Source organism: Athene cunicularia, assembly GCF_003259725.1.
Source record: "Athene cunicularia isolate RWA chromosome 2 unlocalized genomic scaffold, athCun1 chr2_part2, whole genome shotgun sequence".
NCBI lineage: Eukaryota > Metazoa > Chordata > Aves > Strigiformes > Strigidae > Athene > Athene cunicularia.
Window position 1 is genome coordinate 865,867 of NW_020799096.1, and position 6,648 is coordinate 872,514.

Sequence of the window (6,648 nt, forward strand, 5' to 3'; positions counted from 1 at the left end):
GGGGGGGGGGGGGGCAGGGAGGTAGAATGGCAAACAGACAAAACCTTGAGGCTGTGCAAACACTGCTCAGCGATAGCCAAAACACTGGTGTGTTATCAAAACTGCTTTAGTCACAGATCCAAAACACAGTACCATACAGACTCTTATGGAGAAAGTTAGATCCATCCCAGCCAGACCCAGTACAATTTGTTGCCAAAACAGCTGCCCTTTAGTGGCCCATAATTGTCCTCACTCCTACTTTTAATCACCATACACTCCTCTCCCTTTCAGCATGACTATATCTATTTGTCTTTTTATATGCACTTGCCCTCATAACCTCCTCATCTGCACAACTACGCAGCTTCTGTCACAGCTCTGTTCTTATTGATTCACTTGTGTATTGTTTCTGTTACCTGTTTCTCCCTCATTTTCTGCCTTATTTTCTACCCTGTAAGCATAGCAGTGGGGGGATTGCTGCCTGTCCACCTCAGCTTGCTCACCATTAGACCCTCCACCAGTCATTTCTACTTCTTTCTGGCAGTGTATTTTCTCTCTCCTGCTGTCTGCTCCCAGTCCAACAGGACTTTTTGTTGCATCTTTTGGAAACCTTTCCTTTCACACTCCTTCAGATCATCTGTGTGCTTGTTATCGTCCCCGCCTCTCACTGCTGAGGCAGTTTTGCTGTCCCGCTAGCCAGCTTTTCCATGGGGTCCCTTTGCCACCTCTATTGTACCCTCTTGCATCACCTCATTTTCTCTCTGACTTGCTTCACAGCTTTGTCTTTACCAGATAGTCGTGCCACAGTCATTGCTCCAGCCTGCACTTATTGCCTTATTGTTAACTGTGCTGCTCGTCAGAACCATTTCTCCTCACAGACATGCCTGTTTCCACCTATTCAAGATGCCAAAAATAACCACTGCACTGTTGGTTTTTTACCCTTTTGTCCCAATTTCTTCATCTCCTTCTTTCACCTCCTCTCAAAGCTTCATTTCTTCTCCCTCCCCTTGCTGTCCCTGGTCCCTGCCTCAGCTACACTTTCGCTTTGATCTCTCTTGATGCACTATCACATATCTGTTTTGCAGTGCCAGCCTATCTTTTCACAGCTCTGCTTCCTCCGAGTGCTCCCTTACTGCCCCATCACCCAAACACCACCAAGCCTCTCGATGTTACTTTTCTTGTTGTACTGCTGTCCCCTCTCCTCGCAGACCTGTTAGCCAGCCATTCCCACGCTGCTGCTCCCTTTCCCTTGTAGCTACCTGTCTAGAGCTCCTCTTCATTTTACTCCTGTTCGCTGACTCCTCATCTCCAGCTGTTTTTCTCTATTGCTTTTTTCTATTTCTAGTTCTTCCACCAGCCATGGCTGTGACTCCTCTTCAGCCTATTGCCACCCCATTTATGACCTGCTCTTGCTGTCCCCCTTCCTTTACTGATCTCTCTGCTGTACTTACCTCTGCCTCTCAATCCTTCCACCCCATCGACTGCCTGCTATCACCATCTCTCCTTGTAGCTGGCTTTACTTCTTGCCCAGCACATTTCTCCTCAACAGCCTCTTGGTGTTTCCTCACCCTGGCCATTGCTTGGCTCCCTCCTCATCTGCTGCTTCATCTCCTGCTCTGGCTTTCTCCTCTGGTGGCCCAGCTCTTGAAGTCTCCATCACAGCCTGCTTCATCTGCCTTTCCCAGCTCCATCGTGCCCTGCCTACTCTTGACATATTCTCTCACAGATTCCTTTCTTCCTTGGAGCCTTGCAGCCTCACCAGCAGTCCTCACAGCCCAGCTCCCCTCCTGTCCAAATCACCTTGCTTGTCTATACTACCTGCGGCATGCCAGCACCTCTCAGGCTGTGGGAGATCTCACAGTCCCTTATCAACACTACATTAGTACCTTGTTTTTATAAGCTCCCCAGCTGCCTAACTTTCTGCCTGTTCAGGACATCACCTGTCTTGTTTTCATCCTTCCTTGCCAAACAATTCACTCCCTACCTGCAGTGTCTCCCCTCACACCCCACTTCTTCTCTTTCACCACCTGCCCATGATGACTGCTGATTTTCTCAGCTGCTTCATTTACAGGTTTCCTATGACATCCTCCAAACCCTTTCTTCACTGTCTCTTTTGCTACCACCATGTCCCTTAACTGACACATCCCTCTCCTACACAGTTATCTGCCAATTGCTACACACCCCTCAACTACAGCTCCTTACTGCTGTCCCATTTACTACCAGTAGTTATCTCATCTTCCCCATACACTGCTTCTTCTCACTGTGGGGAAGGAATCTTTTCTGTACATGTTAACCTCCAAGTTTGATTTTTCCTTCACTCTTCTCCACCACCTCATTTCCCACTTTTTCTCACTGCTATTCTTTTTGACTCCATGCTGTGCCTGTCTCCATCACTCTCTTTTGCCTTTCCTGCTTCTGCTTTCTATTTGTCTTTTTATCATCTGGTATTACATCTGCCTGTGGCTTCATGTACCTGCTCATAACCTCGGCCTGTTGCAAGATTATTCAGCCCATTAGGCTTTGCTGCCAGGGATGCTGGCACTTCACGTTTTACCTTTTCACCCCACTTTCTAGTCCCTCTTTGAGATATCATCTCCTGCACCTCCTTCCTCCTCCTGCTCCTCTCTCCATCAGTCCTGCACTGCTCCCCACCATCGTCCCTTCACTATGCTTATTCCGTACCTCCAAAGGAAAATCGCAGCCAAGCCAAAATTCTGCTCACTCCTGGCTGCGTTACCATCCCCTCCCTCATGACCCAAGGTCATTGTGACCTGGTACTGCTCCCTTCCCAGCCCCTGCGCATGGATATTTCTGTCTGTAGCAGCACCCCTACCCTGCCATCCATCGTAGCCCTACACGCATGAAGTACAATTTCCAAACATACCCATAAGATTTATTTTCTCAAATTCCTCATTTTGGAAAAAGGATCTTTGGCTCTTAGCAGCTTCGGTTTCATTGCAAGTTGATGAAAAATGAACTACAAAATACCCCGTGGCTGGATTTTCAAAGCTATTCAAGCATGCACAAAATGGCCTCAGGGGCCCAGCTCAATTTTCAACCATATGTGGGCCAGCTAAGTTGGCTTCTTGAAATTTCTCTAGGCTGGTCTTGTTAAAGATCTAAATACATGTGAAAATTTGGCCACAGGTTCCCTTTGAGGCGGAGGGAAGAAGAGGAAAATATTCTGACTTTCTAAAAAACTTACATGCTTTAGTAAAATATACTGCTGGCTTCTTAATCCTAAAAATAACTAACTTCTCTGTATTCACAGTGGCTACACTAAAAGCCTATTGGTACCCCTTTGGGTCCTTGAAATACCCTCTCCTGAGATAGTTTATGCCAAGGATAAAAAGAGCCTCTGGGCCAGTCACTATGGCATGCTTTTCCCATTTTTCCCCTGTTAAGCTCACCTCAGCCTCCCATAAAGACAATTCTTGGCCTCTCCCTGTCACTCCAGAGATCCAGGTGGGATCTGTGCCCCCGTACCCTGATGGCACCAGCGTACACTGTGCACCAGTGTCTACCAAAGCCTTATACTTTTGTGGGTCTGATGTGCCAGGACACTCAATCCACACAGTACAGTATATCTGGTCATCCCCTTCCTCCTCCTGGCTGACGACAGAGACTTATTGCTTTTCCTCATCAGAATATTCAATGTCTGACCCTTGCAGCGCCAGACCAGGAGTTCCATCACCAGGATCAAGGGAGGTGATCTCAGTTCTTCTATGTCTGGGAGACTGCTGATTGCCTTCTTGTGTCTCTGCAGCAACTAAACTGACAGCCTTCTTGGGTGACCCTTTTTTTAACAGCCATCTTCCCTCTCAGTTCATGTACATGGGCTTCCAGCTTAAAGGTGGGTTTGTCATCCCACTTCCTCATGTCCTCCCCCAGTCACACAAGAAGAACCAGAGTGTGCCACACGGCATGTGCCTGGAGCTCCCTTGCCCTCTTTCCCCCTGACCAGGGCAACAGAGATTTCTTGGGGTGCCCCTGACAGCCAAGGTGCAGGCCCTTAGGGATGAGCAGGGACAGAGATTTTCTTCAAAGTTTTGGAGCCAAGAAGACACTCTTTCCACTGTTGGTATATCCGTATCCAGGTAATACAGCACTGCCAAGCTCTTAGAATATGACACTGAGGCACTCTGAATCACCTTCCTCCACATGGCTCATGTTCATAGGACATCCTCTGGATCTTTGAGACCTCATCATTGTCTAGATCATTGTAGATGACTTCCAGCATTGCTAATTCTCTCAGGTACTGGATGTTGTCATCTGTGGTAGTCCACTCTCCCGGGAAGTACCTGAGATCTACCTTGAATGGATATCTTGCCCTCACACTTGAGAGGAGTTATATTGAAAGACTGCCAATTGCTGCCTCTTTTCCAATTCCCTTCTCAATTCCCCAGTTTCTAGCAAGGGATCCCAGCTGTTGGGCTTCCTTTCCTTCCAATTGCTGACTGTTGGCCCCATTATCCCAGCATTAGAGCAGCCAGGCAGCAATCCTCTCACCTGGCTGGCAGGGGTAATCTTTCCACATGTCTCAAAGTTCTGATGAGGTCAGGGACTGTGTAGTTTCCCCTTCCTGTGTAACTTCTCTCCTTCCAATTTCTTTGTCTAAGGACTGGCTTCTTGATTAAACCTTTCTTCTTCCTTCTCCCTTACTAATCAATGATATGGACCCTTTTTTTCCCTTGTCCGCTCTTTCTTTTTCAGTACTGGGGCAATTACTGTAGTTGTTGTTTGGGTCCCTGCCTCAATCACAGTTCAGAGTACTGAACTGTGGCTTGGTAGGCTCAGGCCAGGCCCCAGTACAGTGCTAGAGGCTGCTGGTTTTCATTGGGGTAGGCCAGGCACCCTTCTATCAGGTGGCACATCAGTTTTCCAGGGTTACTTGCCTCTTCAGGTGTAAAGTCCCAGGTTATGGGAAGTGATATCTGCCCTAGGAACCTGCCCAAATCCTTCCACACACCCTGCCACCCAGGGACAGGCCACCTCAGAGCACATTTCAGTATTGCCTCACCCAAAAGTTGTCTTGTTTTACACCAGGATGACACCAGATTTCATAAAACCCATAATACGCCAACAGTATTAATTAGTAGTATTAAACAGTAAGGGTGATTAAGGACCTCAGGAAGCTGCATAATGAAATCATCTGCATCAATCCTGGGTAGGGAGGGGTAGATGTATTCCCTCAGCCTCCCCAGAAGACATCTCTCCTGGCACAGGGAGACCATCAATGCCGGGGCAAAGCACATAGTTGCTATTTGTATTAACATGTTCCCAAGCTCAGCAAAATAAGAAATAAGGAGCACAGCCAACAAACTCCATGACCCACACAAGAGTCTGTGACTTAAAAACTACTATAGCTATAGCATGCTTAATACAAAACTGCCGTTGTCTCAAGCCCCATACTGGGCACCAAAAAGGACCGTGTGGGTTGATCTTGGCTGAACGCTAGGTGCCCTGGTCACAGAAAAACTTGTGGGTCAAGATAAAGGCAGTTTAATAAAGCAAAAGCAAAGGCTGTGCCCAGAAACAAATAACTACTTCCCATCAGCAGGTGATGTCTGGCCACTTCTTTGCAAGCAGGGCTTCAGTACACATAGCAGCTGCTCCCGAGGATAAAGGTAATAACAAATGTCCCCCCTCCCTTCCTTTCTCTTAGCTTTTATCACTGAGCAGATGTCATAGGGTGCGGAATATGCTTTTGGCCAGCTTGGGTCAGTTGTCCTGGCCATGTCCCCTCCCAAGAGCTTGCTGACCCCCAGCCTGCTGGTGAAGGGGGAATGTTGGAGAGACAGCCTTGATGCTGTGCCAGCACCGCTCAGCAGTAGCCAAAACACTGGTGTGTTACCAACACCTTCCTAGCTACCAGCACAAGCACAGCACTATGAGGGCTGCTATGGGGAAAACTCACTCCATCACAGCCAGACCCAATATATCCTCTCAATGGGACCACACTATAAAAGAACACTGATATTAAAAGAAGAAAAAGCTCTAGGGCCTTCCTCAGCCATACGGTGCGTAACAACAGTGAGGTAATCTTACACAGGTAGGAAGAGACACAAAATAATTCTCAGTTGGCTGTATTTATTGAAGTCCATCTGGTGGGTTTAGTTTAGATATCTCTAGAGCAAATAGTATAATTTGAGGATGACTGGTTTGGGAGTCTACTTAATAGGCAGAGCTGGATTGCCCTCTGGATGTTCTGACACGTTCTCCAGAGACTGGTACTTGTACTTCTCACCTTTATTAGCAATATTCATGTAAAGAAGACTGAATAATAGAAGGCAATACAATCTGAGAGGGCAAATTCCGACAGTAAGCAGTGACCAAAAGCAATTGTAGCTCTTCCTCCAGCTAGTTCTACTTAGGGATTGCCATTTCCTCTGTCTCTCCTGGCTGCTAAGCTATTACAGAAATATAACAATCTCCAAATGAGGAGGAAAAGTGTGAAGGAGAAAAAAAATGCAGACACAAACCTGTATTAGCAGAATCTTGCTTTGACTGTTAACACACCACTCCTAGCTCTGTCAAATTCCAACGCAGTGGTCTCATCTCTTCATGGTACCTGAAATAGCACCAAAATAATTAATTGTCTCTCTCACATTGGATGACTGAAAGAATTGAGCATACTTTTTTTTAACAAGCCTGATTTTACTGGGTTATGCA

General features: G+C 47.0%; 1 long non-coding RNA gene across 1 annotated transcript in view; it reads right to left on the reverse strand.

Annotated features, from left to right (window-relative positions):
• LOC113477567 overlaps positions 1–4,482 on the reverse strand; it is a 14,216-nt gene extending 9,734 nt beyond the window's left edge. The window contains exon 1 of the long non-coding RNA XR_003397926.1: positions 4,339–4,482. This is a non-coding gene — a long non-coding RNA (uncharacterized LOC113477567). The remainder of the gene's footprint in view (positions 1–4,338) is intronic.
• Positions 4,483–6,648: the final 2,166 nt, after the last annotated feature.